Here is a 23,704-nt window from a genome sequence, read left to right as displayed (position 1 = left end):
GTGGCACGTGCTTACAAGGTTGGAGGTAGGGGTGTCCTCTGGGCAACTGAGAAGCGAGGAGCCCTCCAGGCCTGGTCAAGGGAAGGCTGACAGTTTCATCCACAGTTTCCAGCAGAAGCAACTGCAGTGGCACACGCTGGAGTAGGTCTGCTGCTATACCGGGCTGCTCGGGGAAGAGACTGGTTGATGCTAACTCAGTGTAATCAGTCTTCTGCCCACAGCAGCCCATCATCCCCGGGCCAAGCCACCCCTGACAAAGCAACCCAGTGATCCCCTGAAATGGCATCACCAAAAACCCATCACTCTTGTTCCAATTTAAACATAACATTTGAATCTACATTTGGACTACTGCATCATAATAAACATGTATTTCCATGGATGTCAACTAATATAGGAGATGGTCTGATGACCAAAGGGAGAATGTCTCATTAAAGGTAAACTTCTTGAACTTCCCTGGCAGTCCAGTGGTAAAAATCCACCTTCCAATGCAGGGAACACGGGTTCGATCCCTGGTCGGGGAACTAAGATCCCACATGCCGCGGGGCAACTAAGCTCTCACGCCACAACTAGAGAGCCCGTGTGCCGCAACGAAGAGCCTGAGTGCTGCAACAAAAGGTCCCGCATGCCACAACGAAGATCCCATGTGCAGCAACTAAGATCTGATGCGGCCAATTAAATAAATAAAGGTAAACTTCTCATGGAAGGCTCAGATCTCACACAAAGGACAGTTGTCCTGGGGTCCCTTTCCAATTTATCTTCATGGTTTGTTTTACAATATGAACTTGAAGAAAAACAATTCTTTGAAATATTCTGAAATTCTGATTTTTTACAAAGTCAGTCTGGCTTTTAACTTTCAGTGGAACTCAGACTCTTAAGGAAAAGCTCTCCACGTTTGTGTCCCGTTTTCCATTCTTTCTTAATCTTCATTTCTGCTTGTCTGGACTATGGCAACAGCCTCTTAACTAAGCTCTCAGATCCACCCTATACACTGCTGCCACGTAAATGCTCTCAAGCTGGCCTTCCCTGTTGTCCCCTGCCAGGAACAATCTGTCCTTGTGTGGAACACTCAGAACCCTTTGGTTGGTTCTAGTCTTCTAGCATTTATGAAAGTCACCCTTTATCGTGGTGGTCTGTGTATGTGTCCATCACCCTCGCTAGAGTATACATTTCTTGCATTCCCAGCCCACTGCAAAGTCAATGCACAAAATTGAAACTTATTAGGTACCAATGGCAGACTCTACTATTGATGTTTGACTTGACAATCATAGTAATTGTATTCTCCTTGCCAGTGACCGGTATAGAGAGGTGTCCAGTAGAAGTGTCTCTGATCGTGGAAAAATGGCTAGTGTGACTGATGTACTTTTGAGTTTATCAAATTCTTTTTTTTTTTTTTTGCCAAACCACGCAGCTTGTGGGATCTTAGTTGCCCAACCAGGGATTGAACCCGGGCCCTTGGCAGTGAAAGCGCTGAGTTCTAACTACTGGACCACCAGGGAATTCCCTGATTTTACCAAATTTGAATGAACTAAAAGGTAAACTTCACTTGCCACATCTATTGGACCTCTCAGGCCAGGTAACTCAGGTGACTCAGTTCTGGCAAACGAAATACAGGGCAGCCAGTTTTTTCTTCTACAGGATTTTATCTCATCTGGGTGTGGTACCCGGGACTGTATGGCCATCCTGGAACCTGGAGAGGAGCACAGAGGACAGAGCTGACACCCTGAGGATGGCAGAGAGAGAAATGGAGAGAGTCTGAGGTGTGGACTCAGTCAACCTAGAGTTGCCCTTCCTGGGACTTCCTCATGTGTGGGTAAGGACATTTTCCTCACTGTTTAAGCCATTTTGACTAGAGCTTTCTACAAACTTCAGCCCAAAGCATCAAAAATGATAATGCTGTTATGATAATTAGGTGGAAAGAGGGGGCAGGATACAGCATGTCCAATGGGATTTGCAGACCTCTTGTAGACACTGTACACAATGATGCAAGAGAAATGTGCAAAAGAACAAACCATTATGAAATCATATATCTAAAGTATGAGGTTTTTTCCAGGCAAAAGACAGAGTTTGTGAGTGTTGCTGAGTGAAGAACAAGAATTCTGCAGAGGATATCTGTGGCTTCGGTCTATTGAGGACTCCTTTTGCCCTTCCTTTCATTGCCAACCCTATGTTCTGTGGGGAACTATTCCTTGTGACTCAGGGAAGGGTGACCCCAAATTCCCTGGCCACAGGGGTGGGTCTGGCCAGCAGGATACACCATACCTCCAGCCATGATGACTGTTTGAGGAATAGGCATGTGAATTTTCACTAAGGTTTAATATATGGACAATATGGACACTGGGAGAAAGGAAGGGTGCTCTTTTTTGGGTGGGGCTGTGATTTCTGCCCCAAGGAGAGACTCCTTTGAGAGTAAAGCCAGTCCTAGAACCCAGGGGGCTGGGGAGGATAGACAGAGCCTGTTGACACTATCTGAGCCCCTGAGTGCAGCCATGCCTGAGGCCCAAGTCGATCTTTGGACTTTTCATGTGCATGAGCACATATCCCTGATGTGCTGAGGCCGGTTTGCTTTGACTTTCTGTCCCCTGCAACTGAGAGTCCTGACTGATACAGTAGAGAATCAAACAAGGCAAGAGGGAAGTCCTGGATCTGCCTCAGATTGAAGTGGGGTCAGGTGCAGAAAGATGTGCAGGAGATAAGCATCTGTTAGGGCTTCATGAGGCAGTCCAATGCTGTGGACAGCAGCTTGGTACCCAGACAAGTGTAGATTTGGGGCAAACTGCTCTGAGTTTTAATACCAGCTTATCCACTTACTTCATTGATAAGTCTGAGACAGCTGTTTAAAGAGTAAACCTGGGGGCTTCCCTGGTGGCGCAGTGGTTGAGAGTCCGCCTGCCGATGCAGGGGACACTGGTTCGTGCCCCGGTCCGGGAAGATCCCACATGCCGCGGAGCGGCTGGGCCCATGAGCCATGGCCGCTGAGCCTGCGCGTCCGGAGCCTGTGCTCCGCAATGGGAGAGGCCACAACAGTGAGAGGCCCACGTACGGCAAAAAAAAAAAAAAACCCAAAAAACCAAAAACAAACAAACAAACCAACCCCCAGTAAACCTGGGTCTCAGTTTTTCCACCTGTAAAATGGGAAAAGATGACTTACCTCACAAATCTGTTGGGAGGATTAAGTAGGATGATATATGTAAAAGCCCTCCACAGAACTTGGCAGATGGTGCTACCTTCACTGACGTTAGTTCCCGGCACTGTGGAAAAGACATATCGAAGTCTCTGCAATAAAAACGTTCAAAGTGACTACCAATATTCTTTGGCCCTTCCTTCCTCCTCACTGCTTTTGACTTTTATCTCTTTTGTTTTTTATGTAATCCTAGTAGTTTAAATTGAAACTAATACGAGTCACCATAATTTGAACGTGTACTTTGTTCTTGTGCTTTACGTACACTATCTGTAATCCTGACTGTAATGATTCATACATTATTCCTGACAATGATAATAAAGTAGGTGGCACCGTGCCACAGGCCAGGAGAGATTAGTGACTTGTCTGCCCTATTAGTATAGAAGGTAAAGCCAGGAGGGCCTCTAGAGGCACCTGGTGGGGGACACGAAACCCTAAGGGCACTGTTTACCATTGGAATTTTTCTCTCTCAGGAGAACTATGAGAGACATACTGTTGTTTTGAATTTCAAACCACAGTTACCTGTGTAATTAAAGAACCCGTAAGTCCTTCAGTAGGAAAAAGTGGAAGCTTGACCCAGTGAATGCCAGACCAAAGGACATATCCAATTACAGTTCTAACTGGGATATATGTAAGAGAATGTTCTGGAGCTTTCCACGAGCTGATCCAAAATTGAGCTTTCAGGTTAAATTTAAAAGGAACAGTTTTAGAATTCGAGCTGGAAAATGAGATTCATGCTAAATGGACTTTTCTTTCACTACGACAAAAATACTGCCACCAGGCCCCAAACCCACCATTACCATCACCGTCCCCTCCCTGCACCTCCACCCCGATCTGTTTTTTCTTTTTCTAATGTGGGTGGTCCTCTTCTGATTAGCAGCACCATCTTCATTAGGACATAAATGAAACTATTTTTGTTCCTATAGAAACACAAAAGTCGCCAAGACGTGTCTGAGGATGTTTGCTGCAGCCTGTCTGCAAGAGCAAAAAAGTGTTTGTCTTTATTGCTGATGTCCAGTGACAAGGGGGTTATTTGAATAAATGGAACACTCTGGTCCAGCTAAAAAGAACAGATAGATTTTTATATACTGACATGAGGAAACGTGGACAATATAGCTATACGTTTGAAAAGCAAGTTGCAGAATGTTATTTAGAATATAATCTGATTTATGGGGAAAAAAAACAAACAAAAAAGCAAAGTATCTGCATGATGGAAAAGCCTAGAAGGAAGAATACCAATGTGTTATTAGTGGTTGTTGGGTTTTGCTTTGGAGTGGGTCACAGAGGACTTTGACTTTTCACTTGAAACGTTTCTATATAATTGTGAGGTTTGGGCTTCAAAAATCATTTTTTCTTTTTTCTTTTCTTTTTTTTTTTTACAATGGGCCAGCTTTATTTCTATAGTCAAAACATATGTAAAGATTTTTAAAATTTACCATCCACTGGTCAGTACCTAAGAGGACAGGCTAAGCTATTAAATGATGTGGTCGTGAAAGTTAGTCTCTATATCCATGACCTTCGTCCTCTGTTTATTTGCATCACCCAGAATGGTTTTTCTAATCCCTGACCTTTAAGATGTTTGCCCCTCATCTAACAGACCGCTGGGCTGGCTATGGGGTGCAGCTGCTCTCCCTGTGGCTGTGCCAGCTCCTCCTCTACTCACTTCCCCTGTCTTAACTCAGAAAGATCCAGTCAGGATGTTGCAGCTACCGGGCTCTTTCCCACCTACAAAGTTGCCGTATCCTGTCTGTGGTCCCCGAGTGGAATGAAACAGCAAGATTAAATGAAAAGAAACCCTTCTTACATATTTCGATAAAATACTTCCTCTACCTTATTCTTTAACATTTCTTCTGCGTCTGCCTCTTGTCGAACGCTGTGCTAGGTGGGGCACGGTCTCTGCTCAGGGCACACAAAGCACCCTGGTGGAGATAGACAGGTAGGCAGTGACAGTGACAAAGGTGACAACTGTATTGCCACTTTCTCAGCATCCAAATGTGTGTCTGCATCAGGTGCTGGGGGTACAAAGATAAGTAAGACAGGGTCCCTGGCCTAGAGAGGTTTACAGTCTAAGCAGTGCTGTCCAACAGAAATATAATGCAAGCCACACAGGTAATTAAAAATTTTCTAGTAGCCCCGTTAAAAAGAAACAGGTGAAATTAATTTTAATCAGCCATTTAATTTAACCCAATTTATCTAGCATATTGTCATTTCAACATGTAATCGATATAAAAATTATCAATGATATATTTTAGGTTACTTTTTTCATACTAAGCATTTCCCATGTGGTACGTAGCTTACAAGACATCTCCATTCAGATCAGACCCGGTTTAAGTGCTCAATAGCTACATATGGCTGGTGGCCACCATATCGGACAGGGCAGATCTAAGGAGAAGATGAGCTTATTAATAGATCATTCCACAATGTATCAAAAGCTCCCCAAGGTTGTACCTAGGATGTTGTGGGCGATAGACCTCCCTCACTCCTGAGGTGGGATGTGTGGGGGAAAAGGTAATGGTCAGGGAAGGCTTCTTGGAGGAAGCCACACACGAACAGAGGTAGCCAGATGCACCATGGGAAGACCATGTCCAGAAGGTGGAACGGGCAGCCTGAAGATGGGCTCAGTGGTTTCAGACAGTGCAGTGTGAGCAGGGCTCGTCACTAGTTTGGTGATTACAGCTTAACAAGTGAATCTGAAAAACATAAATTAAAAAAAAAAAAAAGTGAAACCTTTAGTGAATAGGAATGAGGTAGAAGGGAAGGACAGAAGAAGGGCCGGCAGAGAGGGAAGATTTCCTACTCAAAGGGGAAGTCTTCATGAGATGGGAAAGATAGGAGCTCTGTACCAGGGTAGGGCCCAGTTAGCGGAAGGCAGGCTGGATTCGGGCTACTGCTCAGCCCCTCATCCAGGCCCTTTGTGGAAGGCGTGGTCTGCACAGCCATCCGTGGCAGCCCTCTGCTGTGCTATCATTCTGAAGCCTCTCCAGCTGGACTGTTCTGCCACATTTACTTGAGAGTAAGCACACTGGAGCTGGTTGGAAGATGTGACGTCGATCTTTTTTTCAGGGTTTGTCCAGAAACATAAGCTCCTACCTGTGCCTGAGCCTTGCTGCTTGCCATGCAAGGCCCAGTGAAATGGACGGTCTGCCCAAACACTAACGTGAAATGTGAAACTGCCATTGAAAGGGCACCTGTGCCTGCAGGTCTGGAGCACGAACACCACACGTGCTCAGCACGTGTCCAGGCTGTGGAGAGCTTGGCAGGACACCGATTCACTGTGCAACCCCGGACAAGTCACCTTGCCTCTTTGGGCTTCCTCTCCTCTGTGAAAGTAGGGGTTGGGACACATGACAAAGCTCATAGGTGTTGTGATTAGCAATCTGCAACAAACCGGAGCAAATCTGCTCTCAGCAAACTATGCCCCAGCCTGTCCTCACCACAGCCCTCATCCCCAGACCCCAGTGACACACAGACCTGAACGCTTCGTCCTCCCAACCTCACCCGCACAACCTGTTGGCTGAAACCCAGGAAAATCTGGTATGAGATATGTATGTCCTTACGCAACCGTTTCTCCCCTCAGTTTACACTGCTGGTGCTTTAAGAAACACAATATTGGCAAAATGGACTATACTCAAAATGATTCCTGGGAACCGAACAGACCAGTTTGGTCGGAAGCCCGAGGCACCTTCTCTAAAGGCCTGGCCTCCCCCTCCCGCTCCCCCTTCGCTGGGATGCGATGGACAGCAAGCCAGGAGTCAGGTTAGGTCACAGGATGAGAACTCTGAACTAGCTGAAACTGCCTGGGACAGCTCTAGCGTATCCACGCCTTGGCTCGGCTCACTGGGGCTTTAATAATGCAATAATAACCAGCTTCTAAAGCACACAAAGGCTTTTGGAAAGCTGGAGATAAAAGCGACTTTGTTCTCTTCTTGCCCAGTACAGTAGACATCCATAGGTGTTCCCACAGAAACTGGCCACTTGGCTGTCACTGTGGTTGGACTTGCCCCCCTTCTTGCTTACTGAGAAGCCAACAGATAGCTTAGAAGGAAAACAGCGTCCAGAAAATGCACTTGAAAAAGAAAGCTGATGAGAGACGAGCATATTGGAAAGCTGGGTGCACTTTCTGCTGAGCTCTTCTCTTCCCTGAGACTGTTGGCCCCTGTAGGATGCTGCATCTCCTTCATCAAACAGTCATCCTGGGCCAAGCGTGAGGCTTAATGCAGTCAGAGCGTGGGCGGCCGCCGAGACAAAGCCATTTCTCCTCCGTGCTCTGCATTTGGGCTGCATCGTGCCTGCTGGAGGGAGCAGCCCTACATTCACCCCGCCACTGCGACCCTGCCTGCCCCCATCTTTCCTATCCCTTCTCCTCCCTTCCCACTATCCCTCTCCTCCTCCCCCAACACATAGAGTTTATATAGCTGGCTTCTTCACCCCCCACTGTCTTTTCATATTACTCTTTTTTTAACATCTTTATTAGAGTATAATTGCTTTACAATGGTGTGTTAGTTTCTGCTTTATGACAAAGTGAATCAGCTATACATATATATATATCCCCATATGTCTTCCCTCTTGCGTCTCCCTCCCTCCCACCCTCCCTATCCCACCCCTCTAGATGGTCACAAAGCACCAAGCTGATCTCCCTGTGCTATGCAGCTGCTTCCCACTAGCTATCTATTTTACATTTGGTAGTGTATATATGTCCATGCCACTCTCTCACTTCGTCCCAGTTTATCCTTCCCCCTCCCCATGTCCTCAAGTCCATTCTCTACGTCTGCATCATTATTCCTGTCCTGCCCATAGGTCCTTCAGAACCACCGTTTTTTTTTTTTTTTTTTTTAGATTCCATATATATGTGTTAGCATACGGTATTTGTTTTTCTCTTTCTGACTTACTTCACTCTGTATGACAGACTCTAGGTCCATCCACCTCATTACAAATAACTCAATTTCGTTTCTTTTTATGGCGGAGTAATATTCCATTGTGTATATGTGCCACATCTTCTTTATCCATTCATCTGTCGATGGGCACTTAGGTTGCTTCCATGTCCTGGCTATTGTAAATAGAGCTTCAATGAACATTGTGGTACATGACTCTTTCTGAATTATGGTTTTCTCAGGGTATATGCCCAGTAGTGGGATTGCTGGGTCATATGGTAGTTCTATTTTTAGTTTTTTAAGGAACCTCCATACTATTCTCCATAGTGGCTGAACCAATTCACATTCCCACCAACAGTGCAAGAGTGTTCCCTTTTCTCCAAACCCTCTCCAGTATTTATTGTTTGTAGATTTTTTGATGATGGCCATTCTGACTGGTGTGAGATGATACCTCACTGTAGTTTTGATTTGCATTTCTCTAATGATTAGCGATGTTGAGCATCCTTTCATGTGTTTGTGGGCAATCTGTATATCTTCTTTGGAGAAATGTCTATTTAGGTCTTCTGCCCATTTTTGGATTGGGTTGTTTGTTTGTTTGTTTGTTTGTTTTGCGGTACGCGGGCCTCTCACTGTTGTGGCCTCTCCCGTTGTGGAGCACAGGCTCCAGACGCACAGGCTCAGCGGCCATGGCTCACGGGCCCAGCCGCTACGCAGCACGTGGGATCCTCCCGGACCGGGGCACGAACCCGTGTCCCCTGCATCGGCATGCGGACTCTCAACCACTGCGCCACCAGGGAAGCCCCGGGTTGTTTGTTTTTTTAATATTGAGCTGCATGAGCTGCTTGTAAATTTTGGAGATTAATCCTTTCTCAGTTGCTTCATTTGCAAATATTTTCTCCCATTCTGAGGGCTGTTTTTCGTCTTGTTTATAGCTTCCTTTGCTGTGCAAAAGCTTTTAAGTTACATTAGGTCCCATTTGTTTCTTTTGGTTTTTATTTCCATTTCTCTAGGAGGTGGGTCAAAAAGGATCTTGCTGTGATTTATGTCATAGAGTGTTCTGCCTAAGTTTTCCTCTAAGAGTTTTATGGTGTCTGGCCTTACATTTAGATCTTTAATCCACTTTGAATTGATTTTTGTGTATGGTGTCTGGGAGTGTTCTAATTTCATTCTTTTATATGTAGCTGTCCAGTTTTCCCAGCACTACCTATTGAAGAGGCTTTTTTTTTTTTTTTTGCGGTATGCGGGCCTCTCACTGTTGTGGCCTCTCCTGTTGTGGAGCACAGGCTCTGGATGTACAGGCTCCGCGGCCATGGCTCACGGGCCCAGCCACTCCGCGGCATGTGGGATCTTCCCGGACCAGGGCACGAACCTGTGTCCCCTGCATCAGCAGGCGGACTCTCAACCACTGCGCTACCAGGGAAGCCCTGAAGAGGCTGTCTTTTCTCCATTGTCTATTCTTGCCTCCTTTATCAAAAATAAGGTGACCATATGAGCCGGGGTTTATCTCTGGCTTTCTATCCTGTTCCATTGATCTATATTTCTGTTTCTGTGCCAGTACCATATTGTCTTGATTACTGTAGCTTTGTAGTACAGTCTAGAGTCCGGGAGCCTAATTCCTCCAGCTCCGCTTTTCTTTCTCAAGATTGCTTTGGCTATTCGGGGTCTTTTGTGTTTCCATACAAATTGTGAAATTTTTTGTTCTAGTTCTGTGAAAAATGCCATTGGTAGTTTAATAGGTATTGCAGTGAATCTGTAGATTGCTTTGGGTAGTTTAGTCATATCCTCAAGACCATTCTCTAGTAGGTCTGTGTTTTTATTCCTGTCTTACCCGTAGGTTCTTCATGACATTATTTTTTTTCCCTTAAATTCCATATATATGTGTTAGCATACGGTATTTGTCTTTCTCTTTCTGACTTACTTCACTCTGTATGACAGACTCTAGGTCCATCCGCCTCATTACAAATAGCTCAATTTCGTTTCTTTTTATGGCTGAGTAATATTCCATTGTATATATGTGCCACATCTTCTTTATCCATTCATCCAATGATGGACACTTAGGTTGTTTCCATCTCCGGGCTATTGTAAATAGAGCTGCAGTAAACATTTTGGTATATGACTCTTTTTGAATTATGGTTTTCTCAGGGTATATGCCCAGTAGTGGGATTGCTGGGTCATATGGTAGTTATATTTGTAGTTTTTTAAGGAACCTCCATACTGTTCTCCATAGTGGCTGTACCAGTTCACATTCCCCCTTGTTGGAAGATTTTTAATCACAGTTTCAATTGCAGTGCTTGTGATTGGTCTGTTTATATTTTCTATTTCTTCCTGGTTCAGTCTCGGAAAGTTGTGCTTTTCTAAGAACTTGTCCATTTCTTCCAGGTTGTCCATTTTATTGGCATAGAGTTGTTTGTAGTAATCTCTCATGATCCCTTTGTATTTCTGCAGTGTCAGTTGTTACTTCTCCTTTTTCATTTCCAATTCTGTTGATTTGAGTCTTCTCCCTTTTTTTCTTGATGAGTCTGGCTAATAGTTTATCAATTTTGTTTATCTTCTCAAAGAACCAGCTTTTAGTTTTATTGATATTTGCTATTGTTTCCTTCATTTCTTTTTTACCTCTCTCTGATCTGATCTTTATGTTTTATTTTCTTCTGCTAACTTGGGGTTTTTTTTTGTTCTTCTTTCTCTAATTGCTTTAGGTGTAAGGTTAGGTTGTTTATTTGAGATTTATCTTGTTTTTTGAGGTAGGATTGTATTGCCATAAAATTCCCTCTTAGAACTGCTTTTGCTGCATCCCATAGGTTTTGGGCCATTGTGTTTTCATTGTCATTTGTCTCTAGGTATTTTTTGATTTCCTCTGTGATTTCCTCAATGATCTCTTGGTTATTTAATAGTGTACTGTTTAGCCTCCATGTGTTTTTATTTTTTACAGATTTTTTTCCTGCAATTGATATCTAGTCTCATAGCATTGTGGTCAGAAAAGATACTTGATACAATTTCAATTTTCTTAAATTTACCAAGGCTTGATTTGTGACCCAAGATATGATCTATCCTGGAGAATGTTCCATGAGCACTTGAGAAAAATGTGTATTCTGTTGTTTTTGGATGGAATGTCCTATAAATATCAATTAAGTCCATCTTGTTTAATGTATCATTTAAAGCTTGTCTCCTTATTTATTTTCATTTTGGTTGATCTGTCCATTGGTGACAGTGGGGTGTTCAAGTCCCCTACTATGATTGTGTCACTGTCAATTTCCCCTTGTATGGCTCTTAGCATTTGCCTTATGTATTGAGGTGCTCCTATGTTGGTTGCATAAATATTTACACTGTTATATCTTCTTCTTGGATTGATCCCTTGATCATTATGTAGTGTCCTTCTTTGTCTCTTATAATAGTCTTTATTTTAAAGTTTATTTTGTCTGATATGAGAATTGCTACTCCAGCTTTCTTTTGATCTTCATTTGCATGGAATATATTTTTCCATCCACTCACTTTCAGTCTGTTTGTGGCCCTAGGTCTGAAGTGGGTCTCTTGTAGACAGCATATATACGGGTCTTGTTTTGGTATCCATTCAGCCAGTCTATATCTTTTGGTTGGAGCATTTAATCCATTTACATTTAAGTTAGTTATTGATATGTATGTTACTATTACCATTTTCTTAATTGTTTTGGGTTAGTTATTGTAGGTTTTTTCCTTTTCTTGTGTTTCCTGCCTAGACAAGTTCCTTTAGCATTTGCTGTAATGCTGGTTTGGTGGTGCTGAATTCTCTTAGCTTTTGCTTGTCTGTAAAGGTTTTAATTTCTCTGTTGAATCTGAATGAGATACTTGCTGGGTAGAGTAATCTTGTTTGTAGGTTTTTCCCTTTCATCACTTTAAATATGTCCTACCACTCCCTTCTGGCTTGCAGAGTTTCTGCTGAAAGATCAGCTGTTAACCTTATGGGGATTCCCTTGTATGTTATTTGTTGCTTTTCCCTTGCTACTTTTAATATTTTTTCTTTGTATTTAATTTTTGATAGTTTGATTAATATGTGTCTTGGCGCGTTTCTCCTTGGATTTGTCCTGTATGGGACTCTCTGCACTTCCTGGACTTGACTGACTATTTCCTTTCCCATATTAGGGAAGTTTTCAACTATAATCTCTTCAAATATTTTCTCAGTCCCTTTATTTTTCTCGTCTTCTTCTGGGACCTCTATAATTCGAATGTTGGTGCATTTAATGTTGTCCCAGAGGTCTCTGAGACTGTCCTCAATTCTTTTCATCCTTTTATTTTAGGTCACTTACCTGTTCTTTATTTAGGTCACTTACCTGTTTTTCTGCCTCAGTTATTCTGCTATTGATTCCTTCTAGAGAATTTTAAATTTCATTTATTGAGTTGTTCATCATTGTTTGTTTGCTCCTTAGTTCTTCTAGGTCCTCGTTAAACGTTTCTTGTATTTTCTCCATTCGATTTCCAAGATTTTGGATCATCTTTACTATCATTATTCTGAATTGTTTTTCAGGTAGACTGCCTATTTCCTCTTCATTTGTTAGGTCTGCTGGGTTTTTGCCTGGCTCCTTCATCTGCTGTGTGTTTCTCTGTCTTCTCATTTTGCTTAATTTACTGTGTTTGGGATCTCCTTTTTGCAGGCTGCAGGTTTGTAGCTCCTGTTGTTTTTGGTGTCTGCCCCCAGTGGCTAAGGTTGCTCAGTGGGTTGTGTAGGCTTCCTGGTGGACGGGACTGGTGCCTGTGTTCTGGTGGATGAGGCTGGATCTTGTCTTTCTGTTGGGCAGTACTGCATCTGGTGGTGTGTTTTGGGGTGTCTGTGACCTTATTATGATTTTAGGCAGCCTCTCTGCTAATGGGTGGGGTTGTGTTCCTGCCTTGCTAGTTGTTTGGCATAGGGTGTCCAACACTCTAGCTTGCTGGTTGTTGAGTGGAGCTGGGTTCATGGTGAGATGGAGATCTCTGGGAGAGCTTTCACCATTTGATATTATGTGGAGCCGGGCGGTCTCTGGTGGACCAATGTCCTGAACTCAGCTCTCGCACCTCAGAGGCACAGGCCTGACACCCAGCCAGAGCGCCAAGACCCTGTCAGCCACACGGCTCTGATGAAAATGGAGAAAAAAGAAGGAAAGAAAGAAAAAAATAAATTAAAGTTATTAAAATAAAAATTAAAAAATTATTAATAAAAAAAATTAAAAAGGAATAAAAAAAGGAAAGAAAGAAGAGAGCAACCAAACCAAAAAACAAATCCACCAATGATAACAAGTGCTAATAACTATAAAAAAAAAAAAAAAACAGTGGACAGACAGAACCCTAGGACAAATGGTAAAAGGAAAGCTATACAGAGAAAATCACACAAAGAAGCATACACATACACAGTCACAAAAAGAGAAAAAGGAAAAAATACATATACCTATATATTAAAAAAAAGGAAGAGAGCAATCAAATCAATAAACAAATCTACCAATGATAATAAACTCTAAATGTTAAACTAAGATAAACATAAAACCAGAAACAAATTAGATGCAGAAAGCAAACCCCAAGTCTACAGTTGCTCCCAAAGTCCACCGCCTCAATTTTGGGATGATTCGTTGTTTATTCAGGCATTCCAGAGATGCAGCGTACATCAAGTTGCTTGTGGAGATTTAATCCACTGCTCCTGAGGTTTCTGGGAGAAATTTCCCTTTCTCTTCTTTGTTCACACAGCTCCCGGGGTTCGGCTTTGGATTATGGCCCCACCTCCGCATGTAGGTCACCTGAGGGTGTCTGTTCTTCGCTCAGACAGCACTAGGTTAAAGTAGCAGCTGATTAGGGGGCTCTGGCTCACTCAGGGTAGGGGGAGGGAGGGGTACGGAGTGCGGGGCGAGCCTGCGGCGGCAGAGGCCAGTGTGGCATTGCAACAGCCTGAGGCGTGCCGTGTGTTCTCCCGGGGAAGTTGTCCCTGGATCACAGGACCCTTGCAGTGGCAGGCTGCACAGCCTCCTGGGAAGGGAGTTGTGGACAGTGACCTGTGCTCGCACACACGCTTCTTAGTGGCTGCAGCAGCAGCCTTAGTGTTTCATGCCCGTCTCTGGTGTCCCCGCTGATAGCCGCAGCTCGCGCCCGTCTCTGGAGCTCGTTTAGGCAGTGCTCTGAATCCCCTCTCCTTCCGCACCCCGAAACAATGGTCTCTTGCCTCTTAGCCAGTTCCAGACTTTCTCCTGGACTCCCTCCCGGATAGCTGTGGTGCACTAGCCCCCTTCAGGCTGTGTTCACACAGCCAACCCCAGTCTTCTCCCTGGGATCTGACCTCCGAAGCCCGAGCCTCAGCTCGCAGTCCCCACCCGCCCTGGTCTGTGAGCAGACAAGCCTCTCGGGCTGGTAAGTGCTGGTCGTCACCGATCCTCTGTGAGGGAATCTCTCCACTTTGCCCTCCGCACCCCTGTGGCTGCGCTCTCCCCCATGGCTCTGAAGTTCCCCCTGCCGCCCCCCCCCCCCCCCCGTCTCCACCAGTGAACGGGCTTCCTAGTGTGTGGAAACCTTTCCTCCTTCACAGCTCCCTCCCACTGGTGCAGGTCCCGTCCCTATTCTTTTGTCTCTGTTTTTTTCTTTTGCTCTACTCAGGTATGTGGGGAGTTTCTTGTCTTTGGGGAAGTCTGAGGTCTTCTGCCAGCGTTCAGTAGGTGTTCTGTAGGAGTTGTTCCACATGCAGTGTATTTCTGATGTATTTGTGGGGAGGAAGGTGATCTCCACATCTTACTCCTCCGCCATCTTGAAGGTCTTCACTTTACTCTTAATGGAGAGAGCTGGGCTGCATATGGGATTCACCCAGACTGCCCCACCTATGCCTCTTAGATTAAAGAGTAAGAAACAAAAGCCCAGAGAGCAAAGTGATGGGGCCAAGGAAACACAGCTGGTTCCATTTTGGAAACTACTAATCTGTATACTTATTGCTCTGTGTGTGTGTGTGTGTGTGTGTGTGTGTGTGTAACAACAATTGCTTTGTTTATAACCTCAGTTGTCATTTCAAGGAAGGTGGGTCCTGTGACTGTATGGAGCACATTTATTTATCTGAGCTGTGTTTTGGACTTGGGTATGCAAATTTGGGAATGGCAGCTAGGGCAGGACAGAATGACCTTGCATAACAGAGCAGGAGGAATCTGGGAAGGAGAAAGAGGATCCAGGAGATTAGACCAGGGGGATGGGCTGAAAAAGAGACCCCCGGGGTTGACCAGTAAAGGAGGGCTTTTCAGAACATAATATCTGGTTGTCTGTTTCTTCTTTTTAATTGTTTGCTATGGGGTGTGCAATATATATTCCCTCACGAAACTGTCAGGAGATTCTCCACTGTTCATTAATGTGATGTGAATAGATTTGGGGAGGGGCTGGTGCACTTAAAGAGTTGCTGAGATCTGAGTTCATGTTGACGTGATATGAAACAGACAGCTGCTGCAAGCAGCTGGTACAGAGGATGAGGAGACAGCTGACATCTGGGTTCTACATGGAAGTCCACGGGGGCCCGGCAGTCCTTGTCATAATGGGCCCATTTAGAATTGAGCATGCCTAGGTTTGCACATGGAGGTGACATTCACTGATCTTATAGCTATCGCCAGTCGGTTAGAAAGAGGTGCAGCATTTTGCACAGCTGTGTGCCAGGCCCGAGGTCTTCGGCTCTCTTTCCTAGCTTCTAGGCTGTCTAAGTGGAAGCCTCCCTCAGGTCATCCTAATCAGTAGCGCTGCTTTTCTGTTCTGCTCTCAGCCAGACATTACCCATACATGTTCAAACCATCATGGCGGAACTGGGACTAGCATGCTGCAATGTTGGCAAATGGAATGTCTCCCAAGACCTTCAAGATTTTTCAAACACCATACCAATGGTATCTTTTTCCTGTTCCAAACTGCTGAGGTTTCCTAATGCTGATAGTATCAAGTCTAAAGTCCTGAACCTGTTGTTCCAAGTTGTGTACTTTCTGGCCTTAACCTACATTCATGCATTCGTCAGATACCAATTTTGCTTATTTAAAATTGAAGATGTTCTAGTCACTTTCATCTCCCACCTAAGAAATTAAAATCCCTTTCCACCCTTCCCTGAGTAGTCCGTGAGACATTCAATCTTTGTGCACCATCCATACTGACCTGGGCTCCTGGAATTCTCTTCCCCTCCACTCTGCTTGGTTGAATCTATTTCAGTTTAGCTCTCAGGTTGCAAGGAACTGCATTCAAAAGAATCACCAGGAAAAGAAGGTTAAGAAGTGGCTGTAAGGCTACAACATAGATTTGGACTACAGATGACAAGACTTTAAGTTCCAAGGTGGCTTCAGGGACTAGCCGGTTCACCTCTCTTGTCCCGGGGCAAGGTCTCCCTTTTCCTGTGCTGTTGCCACTTACCTTGAGTGCTGGCTCCTTTACTGACAGCTGGTTCTGTCTGCTCTTTGTTTCTATTTCCTCATAATTTTGGCTTACACGCGGCTCTGACTTGCCCTGAACTTTCCAGTCCCATCTTTACCTGAAGCTAACGCCCGAGGCAAGTCTTTTAGCAACTGCCTGTGTTGCCAGATCTCCCATTTTGGTTTCCCAATTTCAGATTCCAGAAGGGAATCTAACTGACATAGCTTATCTTTTGATGCTGGTCCAAGTCATAGATCTCAGCTTGCTCAAGGAAGAACTGCCCTTGCATCCGCTTTCTCCAGTCAGGTCGGTCAACCTTGGCTGGTAGACAAGGGTCCAGTTCCATCAGTGGGGACTGGAGTTGGGGTGTTTCCACACGGGCACATTTAGGTGTGAGCTGGCACACCTCTGTAACAATGACCTTAAAGCCCAGCTCAGGTCATATCTCCTCTGTATTTCTCTTCTCAATTACTTCTTCACTTATTTGGTACTTACAGTATTGTATTTTTAGTTAACCTTGCCCGTGCATTTGTCCTTTGTCACCCAGATGTTCGATAGCTTAAGGTCTGAGACTCTTAAAACAGAGGCCTAAGAACCTTGCAATCCAGGCTAAATGACCACCCAACCTGAATTCTTAATAGCATTGTGATTTCAAATATTCTCTACTGCTGTCCCTGGAAATCACTGAAACATTTAAAGAATGCTAACGGTTTAGAATTTACATCTGTTTCTCAGAATACCTCATATCTGGAGGTGTCATGAAAATTCCATGCCCCAATTTTTGAGGTTGAAAATATGGGTACAGTGTTCATAAGGGATAGAGGACTTCTCTAAATGTGGTAACGGAGGGCAACTGACATACTGGAGAGAGATTACAGAAACAGAGTAAGTTGGACTTGGTGACTCTGGCTATAGGGAATAAGGAAGAGTGGTGTCTATTAATAGAGACAACCATGTTTTGGGCTTGGGTGGTTGTGTGGAAAATGGGAAGGGAATTTTAAACTTAGAAAATGGGAAGAAGTTTTGATGTGATCCATATTTTACAGACCTTCAAATATTTATTAAGTCAATAAATATTTATTTAATACCCACTCTCTGCCAGGCACTAGGCCAGGACAGGTGGCACCAAGGTGAATAAGACACAGCGCCTGCCATCAAGGTGTTCTGTCCAGAGCGGGAGATAGTTGTGGAGATAAAAATTATAAGACAGTGTGATAAGTACTATAATGAAGAGAGACCCATGCAAAAGATAGTGGTAGACCAAGACTTCTTAGGAAGGTCATAAAAATTTTAACAGAGGAGAAGATACTTGAGAAGGGTCACGAAGGATGACCAGGTGATTAGGGAGAGTATTTTTGCTATCAGAAACACCATTTGAAATGTCTTGGACACATTCAGAGGAGTGATAGGAAATGAAGCAAAGGTCAGTACCTGGAGAAACTTACGAGTCAGGCTAATGAGTTCAAATTTTATTTTACAGGGAAGAGGGAGTCATTGAAGAGTTTTAGCATGGTAGCAAGGAGAGCAGATTTGAGGTTATGAAATGATCACTCAGGCAGCAATGTACAGTGTGAATTTGATGGGGATGAGATGGGAGGCCAAGAGAGTGGCTAGGAGATTATTGAAATAGTTCATAAGAGAGATGAGGAATGCTTCATCCTAGGGAGTTGCAGTACTGATGGAGAGAAGTGAAGGCTGGAAAGACATTACAGAAATAGAATGCATAAACCCTGGTGACTCACTGGATGGAGGGGATGGGGAAGAAGGAGGAGTCTTGGGTAACTGGGCCAGTGTTGATAATAATAACCAGACCCAAAAATACAGAAGTTGGTTTTGGACAAACTGATCAACTCTACTAGACTGCTGTTTCCTTAAGAACAGGGACTATGTCCTATTCACTGTCACAATACCTGTGCCTAGCACAATGTATTGAACACCTAGTGATTAGAGAATTTTGAGCATGTGAGTTTGAAACATCTGAGGGATATCCAGGTAGACACATCCAGTACTTAGCCTTGAAATTCAAGAGACAGATATAAGCTAGAGAGACACATTTGGGAATCATCTTATGTAATGGTGGGTGAGCTCTTCCAGGGAGACTACAGAGAGAAATGAGAAGGGGGTGGAGGATAGAATGTTGGGTAATAGCAATAGTTAAGGGGCAGGTTGAAGCAGAGGAGCCATTTGCAAAACTAGGAACATGGTGTCATGGAAGCCAACGTGGAGAGAGTATTCAAGCCTGGGAGAGGTCAACCATGTCAATGGCCATCAAGAGCTTAGAGCTCCCACTAGTGTCAGTCCAATCATTCCAGTTAACTGGTTTGGTTCTGGCCTTAGAATCATCGACTGCATTCCCATCAAAGTCAGTCCTTCCAGGTATAGTCCTAGGTCCATAGTTTGTTTTCTCATCCAAGGAGCCATAGTGGTAAGTGACTGAACCTGTCTTACTTTTCACATGTTGGGATGGTTAAGTGAGATAATGCGTCAGCAGCTCTCAAAAACTTTTGGTTTCAGGACCCCTTTATACTCTTAAAATTTATCAAGAGCCCAAACAACCTTTTGTTTAAATGTGTTATATCTAGTAATATTTACCACATTATAAATTAAAACTGGGAAATTCAAAAAAACTCATTTAAAATTAATAATAATAAACCATGATATGTTAACATAAAGGACATATTTTATGAGATATCACTATATTCTCAAAAACAACTTAGAGAAAAGGATAGCATGGCTTTACAGTTTTGCAAATATCTTTAATGCCTGACTTAATGGAGACAGTAAATTCTTGTATCTGCTTCTGTATTCAATCTGTTATGATATCACATGCCATGTAACCTCTAGAAAATCCTACTGTACTCTTGTGAAAGGATGAGAGCTAAAAAGGGCAAATAACATCTTGGCATTATTACAAAAATAGGTTTGTCTTTGAGGACACCTGAAAGTGTTTCAGGAAAACTCAGGGATCCTTAGACCATACTTTGAGAATCACTGATGTATGTGAATGCATTTTGGAAGTTAGAAAGTCCATGTAAAGGTGTTATGATCACCCTGAAAAGCTATACTCGGGAATCAGAGGGATCTTTCTCATGTGGCTATAATTTGCCCCCAGAGAAGCATTATGTATGAGTAACATTGCTCCCAACAGGTACTTAGGCCATGAGAGAGAAAGAGTTTCCAGCCCATAGTTTTTACTTTTTCCTTCCCGAGAATTAAATTTAAAAATGTAAGTGAGAATGTGCTGTAAAAATGCAGGGTGTTAATCCAAATTATGTTGTTTTAAGTTAAGATCTTGTTATCCTCAGGCCAACCACGAAGAAAAAATAAATAAATTAAAATATACACACACATATATATGTATGTAAATGTGTTTATATATCTATGTATTTCTCTCTCTCTCTCTCTCTCTCAACCCTTCTCCCTCTCCCCTGTCTCTCTGTCTTCTTCTCAGAGAGAGAGAAAGAGAGAGAGAGCAAGGGAAAGTTTTATGCTAGAAAATTTCTATTTAACACAGAAGGCAGTAATGAAGGCACAGAGGAACAAAAAATCCATAAGGCATACTGAAAAAAAAATAGCAAAAGGACAAATGAAATCTTATCAGTAATTACTTAAATGTAAATGGACTAAAACTTCAATAAAAAAGCAGAGGTTGGAAAAATGGATGGAAAACCTCAATCCAACTATATGCTATCTACAAAAGACATATTTTACATTCAAAGACACCAATAGGTTGAAAGTGAAAGGATGGAAAAAGATATAACACGCCAACAGTACCCAAAAGAGAGCTGGAATGGTTTTACTAATACCAGGCAAATAGACTTTAAGACAAAAATTGTTACTGAGACAAACAAGTACATTTTATAATAATAAAGACTATGGTGGAAATTAATGAAAAATAGAATAAAAAAAGGGTTAGAGAAAATCAAGGAAATGAAAGGTTGGTTCTTTGAAGACCAACAAAACTAAGAGCTGTTTCACTAGACTGACCAAGAAAAACATACTCAAATTACTAAAATCAGGAATAAAATAGTAGGCATTACTACCAATCTTACAGAAATACAAAGGATGATAAAGGAATACTATGAACAATTTTATGCCAACAAATTAGATAACACAGACAAAATGAACAACTTCCTAGAAAGTTACAAATTACTTAAACCAAGAATAGATGATCTAAATAGATCTATAATATGCAAAGATATTAAATTATTAATTAAAAAAACTTCCCACACACAGAAAAGCTGAGGCCTAGGTGACTTCATTGGTGAATTCTAACAAATCTTTAAGGAAGAATTAACACAAATGATTCACAAACTCTCCCCCCAAGAAATAGAAAAGGAGGGAATACTTCGTCATTCATTCAATGAAGCTGTTACTACACTGATATCAAAACCAGACAGACATTGCAGGAAAAGAAAGCTATAGGCCAATATCTCTAAAATATAGATGGAAAAGTCCTCAACAAAGTACTACCAAACTGAGCCAGCAACATAAAAAGTATCATATACATGATCAAGTAGGATTTATCCCAAGAATACAAAAGTGGCTTAACATATGAAAATCAATTAGTATAATACACCATTCCATAGAATGAAGGACAAAAGCTACATAACTACCTCAACAGATGCAAAAGAAACATTTGACAAAATCTAATGTGCTTTCATGATAAAAATACTCAACAAGCTCGGAATAGAAGGGAATGTCTTCAATCTACTGAAGGCCTTCGATGAAAAACCCACAGCAAACACCATACTTAATGGTGAAATACTGAAATCTTTCCCCTAAGATCAGGAACAAGTCAAGTGCTACTGCCACTTCTATTCAACATTGTAGTGGAGGTTCTAGCCAGAGAAATTAAGCAAGAAAAAGAAATAGAAGGGATTCAGATAGAAAAGGAAGAAGTAAAAATACCTTTTTTTTTTTGCAGATGACATGATCTTGTACGTAAAGCATTCTAAAGAATCCAATCTAATAAAAATCTTTAGAACTAATAAATGAGTTCAACAAAGTTGCAGGATATGAGATACAAAATCAATTGTATTTCTACACATTAGCACTGAACAGCTCAAAAATCAAATTTGGAAAGTGTAAAGAAAAAACACACTCCTTCTTTGTGTCTCCTTTACTCTCACCACACTACTATCACCACACTACTCCTGACTCCTGCGGTCACCAAATGTGTGTGAGGGGCTTGCCCACACCAAACAATCCTGTGACACTAGCTGGGTGTCCTACAATTTAAGTCAATTCTGACGCCATCTACCTGGAGATAGTGTCAGATCCCACAGGTTAAGTGTTCAGTCCTACGATACTGCTCCCCTCCCCCACTTCAGACACCAATTGCATGTCCAGGTTGTTACCTGTGCTTCTGACCAACTGGCTATAGATCACAGGTTTTCACAACCTCCTCCTTGGTTTAGATTAATTTGCCAGAGTGGCTCACAGAACCCAGGAAAACATTTTACTTACTAAATTTCCTGCTTATTATGGAAGAATACAACTTAGGAACAGCCAGTTGGAAGAGATGTGGGAAAGAGTGTGGAGCTTTCGTGCCTTTTCTGAGCTCTCCACTCTCCCAGTAGCTTTGCGTGTTCACCAACTTGGAATCTCTCTAACCACATCTTTTGGGGATTTTGTGGAGGCTTAACTACATAGGCATGGTTGATTTAAATCATTGGCCATTGATGACTGATTCAACCCCCAGTCCCTCTTTCCCCCTAGAGGGTACGGGGTAGGACTGAAAGTTGCAGCCTTCTAATCATGGTTGGTTCTCCTGACAACCAGCCCCATCTAAGGGTCTTTCCAAGAGTCCCCTCATTAACATAAGTGGTTGAAAGGGGCTTGTTATGAATAACAAGATACCCATTTTACCCTTATCTCTCTGAAGCCACATCAGGAACTGAGGACAAAACCCAATTATTGTAACAAAAGATGTCCCTATTGTTCTAACTACTTAGGAAATTACAAGGGTTTGGGGAGCTATGTACCAGGAATGAGGATGAAGACCAAATTTGTATTTCATATTATAGATCACAATATCACAGAGAGCAATCCCATTACAATAGCATCAGAAAGAATAAAATACTTAGGACTAAATTTATCAAAAGTAATGTAAGACTTGTACACTGAAAACTATAAAAATCATTGAAAGAAATTAGAGAAGACCTAAATAAGTGGAAAGGCATTCAAGGTTCATGGATTGGAAGACAATATTATTAGGATGGCAATACTTCCAAAATGGATCTATAGATTCAGAGCAACCCCACACAGAATCCTAGTTCCTTTTGTTTTTTCTTTGCAGATATGGACAAGTTGATCCTAAACTTCCCATGGAAATGCAAGGGACCCAGAATAGCCAAAGTGATCTTGAAAAAGAAGAATAAAGCTGGAGGACTCGCACATCCCAATTTTAAAACTTACTATAAAGCTACAGTAATCAAGGTAGTGCAGTACTAGAATAAGGATGGTCATAGAGATCAGTGGAATAGAATTGAGAGTCCATAAATAATCCCTCACATTTATGGTCAGTTGATTTTTGACGTGGTTGCCAAGCCAATTCTATGGGGAAAGAACAGTCTTCAACTAATGGTGCTAGCACAGCTGGATATCTACATGCAAAGGAATGAAGTTGGATACTGACCTCACACCATATATAATAATTAACTCAAAATGGATCATGAACTTAAATGTAAGAGCTAAAAGTATACAACTCTTAAAAGAAAACATATGTGTAATCTTTGTGATCTTGGATTAGGCAATATTTTTTAGACATGAAATTAAAAGTACAAGCAACAAAAGAAAAAACAGATAAACTGGACTTTATAAAAATTAAAAAACTTTGGTGCTTAAAAGGATGCTATCAAGAAAGTGAAAAGATGATCCACTGAATGAGTGAAAATATTTGCGAATCATATATTTGATAAGGGATTGATATCTAGAATATATGATCCAACAATAAAAAGACAACCCCATTAAGTGGGTAAAGAACGTGAATCGACATTTCTCCAAAGAAGGTATACAAACGGCCAATAAGCACAGGAAAAGATGCTCAAGATCATTAGCCATCAGGCAAATGCAAATCAAAACCACAATGAGATACCACTTCACACCCACTAGGAGGGTAATAATAATAATAATAAACAACTGATAATAACACAAGTTGGGAGGATGTGGAGAAAGTGGAACCCTTCATACACTGCTGGTAGGAATGTAAAATGGTTCAGCCCCTTTGGACATAGTATAAATAGAATAGTAGAGTAAATAATAAAGAAATAAATAAAGAACTGCTCTATTCTGGAAATTCCTT

Source organism: Pseudorca crassidens, chromosome 2 (genome assembly GCF_039906515.1).
Source record: "Pseudorca crassidens isolate mPseCra1 chromosome 2, mPseCra1.hap1, whole genome shotgun sequence".
In the NCBI taxonomy this organism is placed as follows: domain Eukaryota; kingdom Metazoa; phylum Chordata; class Mammalia; order Artiodactyla; family Delphinidae; genus Pseudorca; species Pseudorca crassidens.
The sequence above is the reverse complement of the archived record's forward strand: the minus strand, read 5'-3'. Positions refer to the sequence as shown.